Raw genomic sequence first — 16,184 nt, forward strand, 5'->3', positions numbered from 1 at the left:
TCACCCTTCTTTATGGTCCTACTCTCACATCCATACACGACTACTGGAAAAACCATAGCTTTGGCTATACAGACCTTTGTCAGCAAAGGTCCATATAAATGAGATGTTAAGCAATGATTTTCAAAGGCCCCTTGAAAACCTGCATACAGTAAAGAGGTTAGGCTTATTCCATGCCAGTACAGAGGCTGTTAAGAGAGATTGGAGACAGATACAAGAAACTGCCTCCTTGAGACTTTGACTCAAGAAAATTTTTTCTAGCAAGGAGAGTTGGGAAACAATGGACTTTGGTTGCTATGAGAGCAGTAGCAGTTATTCAAACAGGCAGAGTGACCACATTTCAAGAGGGGGGATTCTTAAAGTTTGGATTAAAAGACCACTAAAGTTCTTCACACTTTGGCGACCTGATGCTAAGAACTGACTCATTGGAGAAGACCCTGATGCTGGGAAAGGTTGAAGGCAGGAGGAAAAGGAGACGACAGAGGATGAGATGGTTGGATGGCATCACCGACTCGATAGACATGAGTTTGAGCAAACTCTGGGAATTGGTGAAGGACAGGGAAGCCTGGTGTATTGCAGTCCACGGGGTCACAAAGAGTTGGACACAACTGAGTGACTGAACTGAACTGAAAGTTCTTCTCAACTCAGGCTCTGAGATTCTATATTATTTACTAGATTATATTATATTCTGGAATATTCTAGGATTCTAGACCATATTCTATATACTCTTTTAGGACGAGGAAAAGGAGAAAGGAGAGGTGTAAGGAAGGGCTGGTGATCCTAGGCTGCTCATGTAATACAGAAATAACCAAAAGCACTATGAAGGCATATCAACTCTGTAAAGAGCATGATTGTATTCAGCGATGGTGCCTATTAATTATGAAGACATAGAGGTCTGATATTTTTGTTACTCTTTTGGAGAAGGAAATGACAACCCACTCCAGTATTCTTGCCTGGAGAATCCCATGGATGGAGGAGCCTGGAGGGCTACAGTCCATGGGATCGTAAAGAGTCGGACATGACTGAACGATTAACACTGTTACTCTTTATCCTTCTCTCCTTTGCCTTTCTCTTTCCTTTCTAAATTGATATGTTTTACTTTAAATAATGCTGTATCTAGTAGGTTCCAAACTATTTTGACTGTTTTATTTCTAATCTAACTTGAATAGACCTAGGTTATTGGCTGGTGAGTTTATATTTTTTAAGACACATGTTTATAGATGGTAAGGATCCAAGGGGCCTGGGAGGTACCAAGAAGTGGCTGCTGTCATCCTCTGAGGGCTGGTATAATTAGGATCCCCTGTCAGAGTGAAAGACTGTTCCATGGGGCTATAAAGGAGAACGTCTCCTTTAAAACCATCTTCAGGGAGAGAAATGTTATCAAGCATATCTATACCTGTTTGGGTTCCACCCAATTTAATAAGATGTGACACTCAAACACAGGGACTTAAACGAATTGATTTATTTTTCACATAAGGAGTTGAGAGGTAGTGATTGCCAGCTTTAGTTCTGTGGATCTATCATGTTAGGGCTACGTGTCTCCAATTTTCCTACCTTTTCCCTCGTGGTCACAAGAGGGCTGCTGCAGCTCCATTCATCATATCTGCATTTAAGGAAGGAAGAAGGGAGAAGAGACAAGGGGGATGGAAGAAAGGGAAACTGAAAGGGTTGACACAAATTTTTCAGGAAATTCAAATGTCTTCCCAGGTCTTATAGGCCAGAATTTTCTCTCTTACCCACACTTTGGGATCACACAGTTTGACTGAGCCAATTGTATAATTCTTTAATAATAACATGAGAGGAGCCAAGAAAGGGGGAATAGAGGTTCTTCTACAATGTACAGATGGTTCAAGGATATTAATCTGTGAAATGGACTATGAATGTCAGAGATTTCATTCCACAATTATTCGCAGAGTCCTCCTTATATACTCATTTATGCCTGAGATTAAGAGAAAGAAGGTGCCGCATGAGAATTCTGGTAACTCTCCACTGAACTGAAATCATCCACAGTATAGTGTAGGAAATTGGTCATAAAAACTCTTCTTGCAAGTTTGCTACAGCCATTCCCTGAAAAATGACCAATTTAGAGCAATTTCTTCATAGTCCCTCTGCTTTTTATTGTAAACATGGTGAGATGATGTTCTGGGTTGCTGCACTGGAACCCAAGTATGTTTCAGGAGATTGTCCTTCTCCATTTGAGAGTCATATTTCAGTAATGGAGACCAGAGCTTGACTCTTTGGGTCCACAATGTAACTAAATTAAATTAGGGATTTCATAGAAAGAACAATAAAAGCCCAAATTCTGTTACTATGCTATTTTCTTAATATGTCTGAGCATGCAGATCTTTTAAGTGGTAATATAAAACAGGCACTGCATTCTTGGACTCTAAGTGCTGGTTTTAAAATGTGTTTGGCAACATAACTCTGATTGTTTAAGAGGACTTTGAACATCTGATGAGCAAGGTTTGAATTAGCCCCTTTTTACAAATGAGGCAAACTAAAGGTCAGGAGAGTTGAGGTACTTGCCTGAAGTTTCTTGAATAGAAATGAGATTCAAAGTGTGTCTTGTCTGACCCATGGACCTTCCTCTTCATTAGGAGGATGCCTGATGCTACTGCTAAACTCCACAAAGTGAGGAACTAGGGTGTGTGTAGGTAAAGAAATGAGGTCCCGACTGAAAGATTGTTCTGAAGGCCTGAGGTCACCATGGTTTGATGCTGGTGCTCTGCCCTTGTGACTTAGAATATGTGTGTGACCTAGTGATTTAGGCAAGAGTCTGTGAGGCCAGTCTTCCTGTGGGTGTGGGCGCTGCCTGTCTGACTGCGTTCCGACACCAAGGGCACACCTGCTTCACATGTCTGTCCTTGTTCATTTTTCCAGTGGTCACGTGTGGATGTGAGAGTTGGACTATTAGGAAAGCTGAGCGCTGAAGAATTGATGCTTTTGAACTGTGATGTTGGAGAAGACTCTTGAGAATCCCTTGGACTGCAAGGAGAGCCAACCAGTCCATCCTAAAGGAGATCAGTCCTGGGTGTTCATTGGAAGGACTGATGCTAAAGCTGAAAGTTCAATACTTTGGCCACCTCATGCGAAGAGTTGACTCATTGGAAAAGACCCTGATGCTGGGAGGGATTGGGGGCAGGAGGAGAAGGGGATGACAGAGGATGAAATGGCTGGATGGCATTACTGACGCGATGGACATGAGTTTGGGTAAACTCCAGGAGTTGGTGATGGACAGACAGGGAGGCCTAGCGTGCTGCAGTCCATGGGGTCGCAAAGAGTCGGACACCGCTGAGCGACTGAACTGAACTGAACTGATGTCCACCTTGACAAGCCCTTGTTCTGTGGTCGCCATTACACACCCGGCCACTAGGGGCACCCCAACCTGGCTGACCTGGCCTCCCAAAGCAGGGGGGACAGATCCTTGCTCCCTGTTAGCTCCTCAGCCCCAAGAGGAGACTGAACATTTCTAAGCAATCTTGCATAAATGTAGAAGAGGGATGGAAAAAATGGACAAGCATAGGAGAGATGCCTCCAGCAGGAGGAGTACTTCTGCCCGCAGATGGGCATGGCTGGCATAGGCTCGTTTTCCTTGATTTCCGTTCTGCCTAAGCGACCCTATCCAGGGCCCCTACTCCAAAGCTTATCCTTGGAAGTTTCTCCTTGCCCACCTCCCTTGTGGGTGCCTGTTCCTTCCACTGTGGAGGTTCTGTAGATGGGGTGCAGGAATGTGGACCAGGGCAAGTGTGCATGTATTTAAGTCGCAATCAAAGGCTTTTCCTCATGGACAGCAAAAGCTGGTTTTCCCATATTTTTAAAATGCCATGACTTTGGGCGGATAATACTAATTTTGTTAAAATAAGAATAAAATGCACAGAAAGGATTTTATTTACATTCTTGTTTTGAGGAAATGGCAACCCACTCCAGTATTCTTGCCTGGAGAATCCCATGGATGGAGGAGCTTGGTGGGCTACAGTCCACAGGTCACAAAGAGTCGGACACGACTGAGCGACTTCACTTCACTTTCATCTACAACTCCCTAGTGTCACATTTGACACTGCTCAAAGCATGCTATTATATGTTCTGTATATATATACATACACACACATATCTATATAACACATCAACAACCTAACACGTAAGTTGTTGTTTAGCCACTAAGTTGTGTTCGACCCTTTTGCAACCCAATGGACTGTAGCCCATCCCTTCATGGGATTTCCCAGGCAAGAATACGGGAGTAGGTTGCCATTTCTTTCTCCAAGGGATCTTCCCAACCCAGGGATAGAACCTCTGTCTCCTGCATTGGCAGGCAAATCTTTACCACTGAACCATCAGGGAAGCCAACATATGCTTGCATATATGTCCACATACATGTGGACATGTATTTTATGCATATACATGTGTCTCTGTGTTTGAGAGGTAGTTGTTTAGAATACCAGAGTAATGGACTGAGCATACCTTCATCCATTCGCTTTCAATTTAAGCAATTTAGCTTATACTTTGGCCACCTCATGCGAAGAGTTGACTCATTGGAAAAGACTCTGATGCTGGGAGGGATTGGGGGCAAGAGGAGAAGGGGACGACAGAGGATGAGATGGCTGGATGGCATCACTGACTTGACAGACGTGAGTCTCAGTGAACTCCAGGAGTTGGTGATGGACAGGGAGGCCTGGTGTGCTGCGATTCATGGGGTCGCAAAGAGTCGGACACGACTGAGCGACTGAACTGAACTGAATAGGTATTACCATGAATCATAAAAACAGACAAATTTTTGGCCACAGTAATTCCTCCTTGGGAAATGATACCAAGGAATTCGTTTCAAAGAAAAAGAAAGTTAAAATATATATTGCTGTGCTTTTGTAACATATGGGTTACCCCTCCACCTGCTAACAGTATATAAGTCTTTTTCACATCTGTTATCTTGTTTCATCTTTGCAACAACCCTCCAGGACAGGTGGCTTTAATTTTCCTCTCTATTTTAGTAATGAGGGAACAAACTTAGGGAGATGGTGTGGTTTCTTTAAGGTTGTACAGCGAGAATGAGAGGTAGAGCTGGGAAAGTTTTTGCTTAGGGTGGAAAGTAGGAAAGCTAACCCAGAAAGACAGTACGCTAGTCCAAAAGAGCCACAGTAAAGTGCGTGGATGCGTGTGTGCTTTGGAAGAGCAAATGGGAAATCCAGGTCTTTAGCTCCAAGTTCAGTGTGTCCTTTACCACACCATCACCATTCCCCAGCGGAGGGATTTTTTATTAAGCTGTGGCTTGCCGATTTGGTGCACATCATGGAGGCTTTATTCACTATAAGTACAGAGACTATGAAACAGGGTAGAAAGTGTTCATGGCATAATTTGTTACAAAAGGGAAAGCTATATCCATAGTATAATTATAGATGTGTAATACATATTGGGGGCTTCCCTGGTGGCTCAGATGGTGAAGAATCCGTCCTGCAACCCAGGAAACCTGAGTTGGATCCCTGAGTTGGGAAGATCCCCTGCAGAAGGGGATACCTACTCTGATATTCTTGCCTGGAGGATGGAGGAGCCTGGCTGACTACAGTCCATGAGGTGGCAAAGAGTAGGACAAAGAGTAATACATTTACATACATACATTACACATCTATACAAGGATTTAAAAAATGGGGAAGGGAATATGGAAAAACAAGAACATGCCATTAAGGAGATCATAATTAAATCTTCATACTATTTTGTCCTTAGTATAGCTAGAATTGCATTCTAATGTTTAAAAATCCAATTACTAATAAAAACAAACATTTATCGAGTGCAAGGACTGTACAAGTCTCCTTTCCATACCTAATTCCAGGCAATCACAACTCTATGGGGTAAATATTACTAGAATTTCCACTTTGTAGGTGAGAACCTTATGTTTCAGGATGATTGAGTAATTGTTCCAGGGTTACAAAGCAAAAAGTCACGATGGGAGCACTTGGGTTTATGCTCTGTGTCCTCCAGCCCCAAATACCAACAGTGCTTTGGTGTCTGTCCTGTAAAGGGTACAGTTAGTCATTAAACTGGCCAATTCATCTTACTGTTGCTGTGTCTACACAGACTCTTTTTTTTTGTCTCAATGTGGAAGAACTTTAGTTGACTGACAGGCGCTAGCCATTCACAGAATGTCTAATTAGAACTCTCTGTGGGCCATGTCTAATGAAGGCTATGGTTTTTGCAGTAGTCATGTATGGATGTTAGAGTTGGACCATAAAGAAAGCTGAGTGCCAAAGAATTGATGCTTTTGAACTGTGGTGTTGGAGAAGACTCTTGAGAGTCCCTTGGACTGCAAGGATATCCAGCCAGTCCATCTTAAAGGAAATCACAGATGACACCACCCTTATGGCAGAAAGTGAAGAGGAACTCAAAAGCCTCTTGATGAAAGTGAAAGAGGAGAGTGAAAAAGTTGGCTTAAACCTCAACATTCAGAAAACTAAGATCATGGCATCTGGCCCCATCACTTCATGGGAAATAGATGGGGAAACAGTGGAAACAGTGTCAGACTTTATTTTTCTGGGCTCCAAAATCACTGCAGATGGTGATTGCAGCCATAAAATTAAAAGACACTTACTCCTTGGAAGGAAAGTTATGACCAACCTAGACAGCATATTCAAAAGCAGACACATTATTTTGCCAACAAAGGTCCATCTAGTCAAGGCTATGGTTTTTCTTGTGGTCATGTATGGATGTGAGAGTTGGCCTGTGAAGAAAGCTGATCGCCAAAGAATTGATGCTTTTGAACTGCAGTGTTGGAGAAGACTCTTGAGAGTCCCTTGGACTGCAAGGATATCCAACCAGTCCATTCTAAAGGAGATCTGTTCTGGGTGTTCTTTGGAAGGAATGATGCTAAAGCTGAAACTCCAGGACTTTGGCCACCTCATGCAAAGAGTTGACTCACTGGAAAAGACTCTGATGCTGGGAGGGATTGGGGGCACGAGGAGAAGGGGATGACAGAGGATGAGATGGCTGGGTGGCATCACCGACTTGATGGATGTGAGTTTGAGTGAACTCTGGGAGTTGGTGATAGACAAGGAGGCCTGGCGTGCTGCAATTCACGGGGTCACAAAGAGTTGAACATGACTGAGCAACTGAACTGAACTGAACTGAAAGGAAATCAGTCCTGAATATTCATTGGAAGGACCGATGCTGAAGCTGAAACTCTAATACTTTGGGCACGTGATGCGAAGAGCTGATTCATTTGAAAAGACCCTGATGCTGGGAAAGACTGAAGGCAGGAGGAGAAGGGGATGACAGAGGATGAGATGGTTGGTTGGCATCACCAACTCAATGGACATGAGTTTGAGTAAACTCTGGGAGTTGGTGATGGACAGAGAGGCCTGGCGTGCTGCAGTCCAGGGGGTTGCAAAGAGTTGGACACGACTGAGCGACTGAACTGTATCTGTCACTGTGGGCCATGCACACATACTGGATGAAATGCATTGAGGAATATAGATTTACATCCTCCTTTGCAAAACAAGGGTCCAGAAGAGCAGAGGCTGCTGTGAGGGGCGATTCTGAGTATCTGAGTGCACTGCCAACAGAAGCTCCTCCATAGACATATTGGTAGCCCTGACCAGAATGTTAGCTTATGTGGTAAGCATGTTTGATAATCCATGGGATGCAGAAAGGGTTGGGAGGGAAGCTATATCTCCCATCCCAAGAAACAGTGCTAGCCCCAGACTTTTTCCTAAACCTCCAGGAAGAAAGCCAATATCTTACTACCTTTGGTCTGAATTAGTAGATAAATACCTCAGTTCTCAATTGTAGTTTGTCCAAGCATTAACTCTTTGCTATGCAGAAAAGTCATTTTCCCCTGAATTTCTTGGCTCTAATCAGGCCAGGATTTTCTTTCCAAGATGTGAGAAATGAGCCCATGGTAGAAACACCCTTTCTCATTGCAGACTGCTCTTTGAAAGATTCTCTGAAGTCTTTGGAGAATAGAACACAGAGCTGCTCTTCCCACAGTCCCCATCAAAGAGCTGGTCTCCCCATGTCTCTCCCTTTCATAGCATGGAGGTCTCAATCTGTAGGCTTCAGACACCTAACTCCTTACCTTTCCCATTTCTTTTTTCAAAGCCCATGCACTTTCAGTTCAGTTCAGTCAGTTGCTCAGTAGTGTCCGACTCTTTGCAACCCCATGAACCGCAGCACGCCAGGCCACCCTGTCCATCACCAACTCCTGGAGTCCACCCAAACCCATGTCCATTAAGTCAGTGATGCCATCCAACCATCTCACCCTCTGTTTTCCCCATCTCCTCCTGCCCTCAATCTTTCCCAGCATCAGGGTCTTTTCAAATGAGTCAGCTCTTCGCATGAGGTGGCCAAAATATTGGAGTTTCAGCTTCAACATCGGTCTTTCCAATGAACACCCAGGACTGATCTCTTTTAGGATGGACTGGTTGGATCTCCTTGCAGTCCAAGGGACTCTCAAGAGTCTTCTCCAACACCACAGTTCAAAAGCATCAATTCTTCAGTGCTCAGCTTTCTTTATAGTCCAACTCTCACATCCATAATGACTACTGGAAAAACCATAGCCTTGACTAGATGGACCTTTGTTGGCAAAGTAATGTCTCTGATCTTTAATATACTGTCTATGTTGGTCATAACTTTCCTTCCAAGGATTAGCGTCTTTTAATTTCATGGTTGCAGTCACCATCTGCAGTATCAAGTGCTTTGTTTTAGGTCTTTTAGATGGGTGTTCTATCTTTCTTGGCTGAGTTTCCCTGTTTTCCAAAATAAGCGAAATGAAATCACCCATCTCTGTTGCCGTCCCCCTTTGTTTACCTCTCTGTTATTTTAAATCTTTTAGTAAGTTCTTATTCTGGGACTCTGATCCTTTGATGTGAAGTTGGTCCAGTGTTAATCTTCTTTAACAGTACATGGGCTTTCCAGGTGGCGCAGTGATAAAGAGGAGTTGTGGGTTTGATCCCTGGGCTGGGAAGATCCCCTGGAGTAGGAAACGGCAAACTGATCCAGTATTCTTGCCTGGAAGATTCCATGAATGGATAAGCCTGGTAGGCTACAAGCCCAAGGGGTTGCGAAGAGATGGACATGACTGAGTGACTGAGAGCATGCATGCGCGTGCGCAGACACACACACACACACACACACACACACACACACACTATACATCATATCAGATCAGTCGCTCAGTCGTGTCCGACTCTTTGCGACCCCATGAATCGCAGAATGCCAGGCTTCCCTGTCCATCACCAACTCCCAGAGTTCACCCAGACTCACGTCCATCCAGTTGGTGATGCCATCCAGCCATCTCATCCTCTGTCGTCCCCTTCTCCTCCTGCCCCCAATCCCTCCCAGCATCAGAGTCTTTTCCAATGAGTCAACTCTTTGCATGAGGTGGCCAAAGTACTGGAGTTTCAGCTTTAGCATCATTCCTTCCAAAGAAATGCCAGGGCTGATCTCCTTCAGAATGGACTGGTTGGATCTCCTTGCAGTCCAAGGGACTCTCAAGAGTCTTCTCCAACACCACAGTTCAAAAGCATCAATTCTTGGGCACTCAGACTTCTTCACAGTCCAACTCTCACATCCATACATGACCACTGGAAAAACCATAGCCTTGACTAGATGAAGCTTTGTTGGCAAAGTAATGTCTCTGCTTTTGAATATGCTATCTAGGTTGGTCATAACTTTCCTTCCAAGGACTAAGCGTCTTTTAATTTCATGGCTGCAGTCACCATCTGCAGTGATTTTGCAGCCCAGAAAAATAAAGTCTGACACTGTTTACCCATCTATTTCCCATGAAGTGGTGGGACCCGATGCCATGATCTTCGTTTTCTGAATGTTGAGCTTTAAGCCAACTTTTTCACTCTCCTCTTTCACTTTCATCAAGAGGCTTTTGAGTTCCTCTTCACTTTCTGCCATAAGGGTGGTGTCATCTGCATATCTGAGGTTATTGATATTTCTCCCGGCAATCTTGATTCCAGCTTGTGTTTCTTCCAGTCCAGCGTTTCTCATGATGTACTCTGCATATAAGTTAAATAAACAGGGTGACAATATACAGCCTTGACGGACTCTTTTTCCTATTTGGAACCAGTCTGTTGTTCCATGTCCAGTTCTAACTGTTGCTTCCTGACCTGCATACAAATTTCTCAAGAGGCAGATCAGGTGGTCTGGTATTCCCATCTCTTGAAGAGTTTTCCACCATTTACTGTGATCCACACAGTCAAAGGCTTTGGCAAAGTCAATAAAGCTTTTTCGATGATCCAGCGGATGTTGGCAATTTGATCTCTGGTTCCTTTGCCTTTTCTAAAACCAGCTTGAACATCAGAAATTTCACGGTTCACATATTGCTGAAGCCTGGCTTGGAGAATTTTGAGCATTACTTTACTAGCATGTGAGATGAGTGCAATTGTGCAGTAGTTTGAGCATTCTTTGGCATTGCCTTTCTTTGGGATTGGAATGAAAACTGCCCTTTTCCAGTCCTGTGGCCACTGCTGAGTTTTCCAAATTTGCTGGCATATTGAGTGCAGCACTTTCACAGCATCATCTTGCAGGATTTGGAATAGCTCAACTGGAATTCCATCACCTCCACTAACTTTGTTTGTAGTGATGCTTTGTAAGGCCCACTTGACTTCACATTCCAGGATGTCTGGCTCTAGGTCAGTGATCACACCATCGTGATTATCTGGGTCGTGAAGATCTTTTTTGTACAGTTCTTCTGTGTATTCTTGCCATCTCTTCTTAATATCTTCTGCTTCTGTTAGGTCCATACCATTTCTGTCCTTTATCGAGCTCATCTTTGCATGAAATGTTCCTTTGGTATCTCTGATTTTCTTGAAGAGATCCCTAGTCTTTCCCATTCTGTTGTTTTCCTCTATTTCTTTGCATTGATCGCTGAAGAAGGCTTTCTTATCTCTTCTTGCTATTCTTTGGAACTCTGCATTCAGATGTTTATATCTTTCCTTTTCTCCTTTGCTTTTCACTTCTCTTCTTTGCACAGCTATATGTAAGGCCTCCCCAGACAGCCATTTTGCTTTTTTGTATTTCTTTTCTATGGTATTGGTCTTGATCCCTGTCTCCTGTACAATGTCACGAACCTCATTCCATAGATCATCAAGCACTCTATCTATCAGATCTAGGCCCTTAAATCTATTTCTCACTTCCACTGTATAATCATAAGGGATTTGATTTAGGTCATACCTGAATGGTCTAGTGGTTTTCCCTACTTTCTTCCATTTAAGTCTGAATTTGGCAATAAGGAGTTCATGGTCTGAGCCACAGTCAGCTCCTGGTTTTGTTTTTGCTGACTGTATAGAGCTTCTCCATCTTTGGCTGCAAGAATATAATCAATCTGATTTCAGTGTTGCCCATCTGGTGATGTCCATGTATAGAGTCTTCTCTTGTGTTGTTGGAAGAGGGTGTTTGTTATGACCAGTGCATTTTCTTGGCAAAACCCTATTAGTCTTTGCCCTGCTTCATTCCGTATTCCAAGGCCAAATTTGCCTGTTACTCCAGGTGTTTCTTGACTTCCTACTTTTGCATTCCAGTCCCCTATAATGAAAAGGACATCTTTTTTGGATGTTAGTTCTAAAAGGTCTTGTAGGTCTTCATAGAATCATTCAACTTCAGCTTCTTCAGCATTACTGGTTGGGGCATAGACTTGGATTACTGTGATATTGAATGGTTTGCCTTGGAAATGAACAGAGATCATTCTGTCATTTTTGACATTGCATCCAAGTACTGCATTTCGGACTCTTTTGTTGACCATGATGGCTATTCCATTTCTTCTGAGGGATTCCTGCCCGCAGTAGTAGATATAATGGTCATCTGAGTTAAATTCACCCATTCCAGTCCATTTCAGTTCACTGATTCCTAGAATGTCGACATTCACTCTTGCCATCTCTTGTTTGACCACTTCCAATTTGCCTTGATTCATGGACCTGACATTCCAGGTTCCTATGCAATATTGCTCTTTACGGCATCGGACCTTGCTTCTATCACCAGTCACATCCACATCTGGGTATTGTTTTTGCTTTGGCTCCATCCCTTCATTCTTTCTGGAGTTATTTCTCCACTGATCTCCAGTAGCATATTGGGCACCTACTGACCTGGGGAGTTTCTCTTTCAGTATCCTATCATTTTGCCTTTTCATACTGTTCATGGGGTTCTCAGGGCAAGAATACTGAAGTGGTTTGCCATTCCCTTCTCTAGTGGACCACATTCTGTAAGATCTCTCCACCATGACCTGCCTGTCTTGGGTTGCCCCACGGGCATGGCTTAGTTTCATTGAGTTAGACGAGACTGTGGTCCTAGTGTGATTAGATTGACTAGTTTTCTGTGAGTATGGTTTCAGTGTGTTTGCCCTAGTAGCCCTCATATGCAAAACATGTCACAAAGATGGATCATCTCAACATCCATTAACCTGTGGGGACAATGAATAGTTGGCTAATGACAGGAAGGAGAAGGAAAATGATTCTTCTCTTTTAATAAATGTCATCAAGTTTCAAAGGATATTTCCTACCATGAGGTAGAATACAGAATAAGGGAGAGAGAAGAGAGATTTTGAGTGGAAATTCCTTTGTCACCGTCGTGAAATTCTTCATCAAGGATGTTGGTGCAAGTTCTTTACAATAAACTTTGTGGAGCCAGCTTTGTTTCAGGACTTGAGTATGAACTTAATTCTAGTCCTAGTTTTCCTTCTGATGTAGAATTATAGAATGTTAGGGGATCCAGACCTTGGAGATACAGTCATTCAACAAATTGACTTGACAGATGCAGAAATTAAGGCAGAGAAAGGTCAGATCATTTTAAGGTCACATGAGGCAAGACTGGTTTTTTGCTTGGCCTGCCCTTGGCATCTCTGTTAGATAAGATGCCCAGTCACCTTGAAGGCCTTATGAGAGTGTATCAACTGATTATGTAACTGGCTAGTGCTGGGCTTAGATTTGGGGCTGTGCTCAAGCGTCTGCCTGTGGTTCCTAAGTGAGGTGGAGTTTCCTTGCTACAGCCAGCACAGCTGGTGTGTGGAAGAAAGATGGAACCACCCTTGTGCAGAAAGTTTCTCTTAGTACATTTGGAGAAAATGGGATATAGAATACATCATTTATCTTCAAAGAAAGCCAACGAATATTTGATTTAAATAAATACTCTATTACAGTGCTCACTGTAGCAAATTCTGTAATTATAAGTTTTATGGCAACTCCCATTACAAAATCATTTCATCCTTCTCCTAGCTGTCTAAAAAAACCATAAACTGGGTGGAAATTTTCATGGTTGGACCCTGCCTGGTAGAGAACGGATGGCTTCTGGGAGCAGAGGGAAGGAAAGAAAATCTCATTAGCTGCCTATAAGTTATTGTGGAATGGGAAAAAATGTGAGCATACTCCTTTTCCAGTTTGCAAAAGAGTTGAATGTTTCTCTTCTCTATGTGGTGAAAAATGAAGTGGCAAGACTTTATTTTCAAAGCTGTATAGAGTCACTAAGAAATGGGGGAAAAAGGCTTTCCTGAGTCACTTCTAAGTATGCGTGGATGGAGCTGCTCTGGATTTCAGCATCCATCTGTCTCACTAATGCTTACGTTTTAACATTTTCCTTTGCTCTGTTTTGGTCATTGTGTCCTTGAATTCCTAGGTTCCCAGAGTTAGATAAAGGATTTGAAACCCTCTCTTGGAGGAGAGAGTGTCGGCATGCATCCTAGTTTACGAACCGAGTCTCAAGGGTTAAATGGATCAAACTGGTTTTGTACAAGGTTGATACACTACCATATCCCAACAGGTGACAGACACATTTTGAGGACGCATAGGTTCAGAACAGGATTCTAAACACTTAACACATTATTGACCAGGGGATTTTTGCAGAAACTAATGTCTGTGGCATTAATACTTCTCTGGTCAATAATGTGTTAAAAATCTTACTTCATCCTGTCTGTCAGTGTAAATTTTATTAATCAGGAACAGACATCTTACTCTCAAATCAGTCACATGAATGTCTTCTTTATATGTTGTAGTTTTGACTCTGAATCCCCTCACCCCACCCTCCCATGGATCTTCATTCTAAGTCATCTTTCAAGGCTTATCTCAGTTTCTTGGTTTCTTCTATTTCCTGAAGCCTCCCTAATTATCTTAGGCAATAAGCAGAAGTCTCCATTCTCAAAATTATTTGCAATAGTGCCAGATTAAAACACTTATTTATAAATGTTTTATATGGTTCACAAATAGTTTCATATGCACTGCCTGTCTCCTACCTAGATTATAAGTGCTTTGGGGACAGTGACCATTTTCTTTATGTATCCAACCTTAATATTTAGGAGAATTTCAGACATGTGCTGTGTGTTGTGCTTAGTCACTCAGTTGTGTCTGACTCTTTGTGACCCTATGGACTGTATAGCCCACTAGGCTCCTCTGTCCATGGGGATTCTAGAAGCAAGGATACTGGAATGGGTTGCCCTGCCCTCCTCCAGGGGATCTTCCTGACCCAGGGATCAAACCCAGGTCTCTAGCATTGCAGATGGATTCTTCACTGTCTGAACCACCAGGGAAGCCCATTTTCAGTTCAGTTCAGCTCAGTTGCTCAGTTGTGTCTGACTCTTTGCGACTCCATGAATTGCAGCATGCCAGGCCTCCCTGTCCATCACCAACTCCCAGAGTCTACAAAACCTCATGTCCATTGAGTCCGTGATGCCATCCAGCCATCTCATCCTCTGTCATCCCCTTCTCCTGCCATCAATCTTTCCCAGCATCAGAGTCTTTTCCAATGAGTTAACTCTTCACATCAGGTGGCCAAAGTATTGGAGTTTCAGCTTCAGCATCAGTTCTTCCAATGAACACCCAGGACTGATCTCCTTTGGGATGGACTGGTTGGATCTCCTTGCAGTCCAAGGGACTCTCAAGAGTCTTCTCCAACACCACAGTTCAAAAGCATCAATTCTTTGGCACTCAGCTTTCTTTATAGTACAACTCTCATATCCATACGTGACCACTGGAAAAACCATAGCTTGACTAGACGGACTTTGGGGGCAAAGTAATGTCTCTGCTTTTGAATATGCTGTCTAGGTTGGTCATAACTTTCCTTCCAAGGAGTAAGCGTCTTTTAATTTCATGGCTGCAATCACCATCTGCAGTGATTTTGGAGCCCAGAAAAATAAAGTCTGACACTGTTTCCACTGTTTCCCCATCTATTTCCCATGAAGTGATGGGACCAGATGCCATGATCTTAGTTTTCTGAATGTTGAGGTTTAAGCCAACTTTTTCACTCTCCTCTTTCACTTTCGTCAAGAGGCTCTTTAGTTCTTCTTCACTTTCTGCCATAAAGGTGGTGTCATCTGCATATCTGAGGCTATTGATATTTCTCCCGGCAATCTTGATTCCAGCCTGCTTCTGTTAGGTCCATACCATTTCTGTCCTTTATCGAGCTCATCTTTGCATGAAATGTCCCTTTGGTATCTCTGATTTTCTTGAAGAGATCCCTAGTCATTCCCATTCTGTTGTTTTCCTCTATTTCTTTGCACTGGTCACTGAGGAAGGCTTTCTTATCGCTCCTTGTTGCTTAATCAGGTTATTGAGTTGTAATACAGTATGTGTGGGAATAAAGAAATAATACAGAAATGGTATGGACCTAACAGAAGCAGAAGATATTAAGAAGAGATGGCAAGAATACACAGAAGAACTGTACAAAAAAGATCTTCACGACCCAAATAATCATGATGGTGTGATCACTGACCTAGAGCCAGACATCCTGGAATATGAAGTCAAGTGGGCCTTAGAAAGCATCACTAGGAACAAAGCTAGTGGAGGTGATGGAATTCCAGTTGAGCTATTCCAAATCCTGAAAGATGATGCCGTGAAAGTGCTGCACTCAATATGCCAGCAAATTTGGAAAACTCAGCAGTGGCCACAGGACTGGAAAAGGTCAGTTTTCATTCCAATCCCAAAGAAAGGCAATGCCAAAGAATGCTCAAACTACAGCACAATTGCACTCATCTCACACGCTAGTAAAGTAATGGTCAAAATTCTCCAAGCCAGGCTTCAGCAATATGTGAACCGTGAACTTTCTGACGTTCAAGCTGGTTTTAGAAAAGGTAGAGGAACCAGAGATCAAATTGCCAACATCCGCTGGATCATGGAAAAAGCAAGAGAGTTCCAGAAAAATATCTATTTCTGCTTTATTGACTATGCCAAAGCCTTTGACTGTGTGGATCACAGTAAATGGTGGAAAACTCTTCAAGA

This window comes from Bos indicus, chromosome 24 (assembly GCF_029378745.1).
Source record: "Bos indicus isolate NIAB-ARS_2022 breed Sahiwal x Tharparkar chromosome 24, NIAB-ARS_B.indTharparkar_mat_pri_1.0, whole genome shotgun sequence".
NCBI classification, from domain to species: Eukaryota; Metazoa; Chordata; class Mammalia; order Artiodactyla; family Bovidae; genus Bos; species Bos indicus.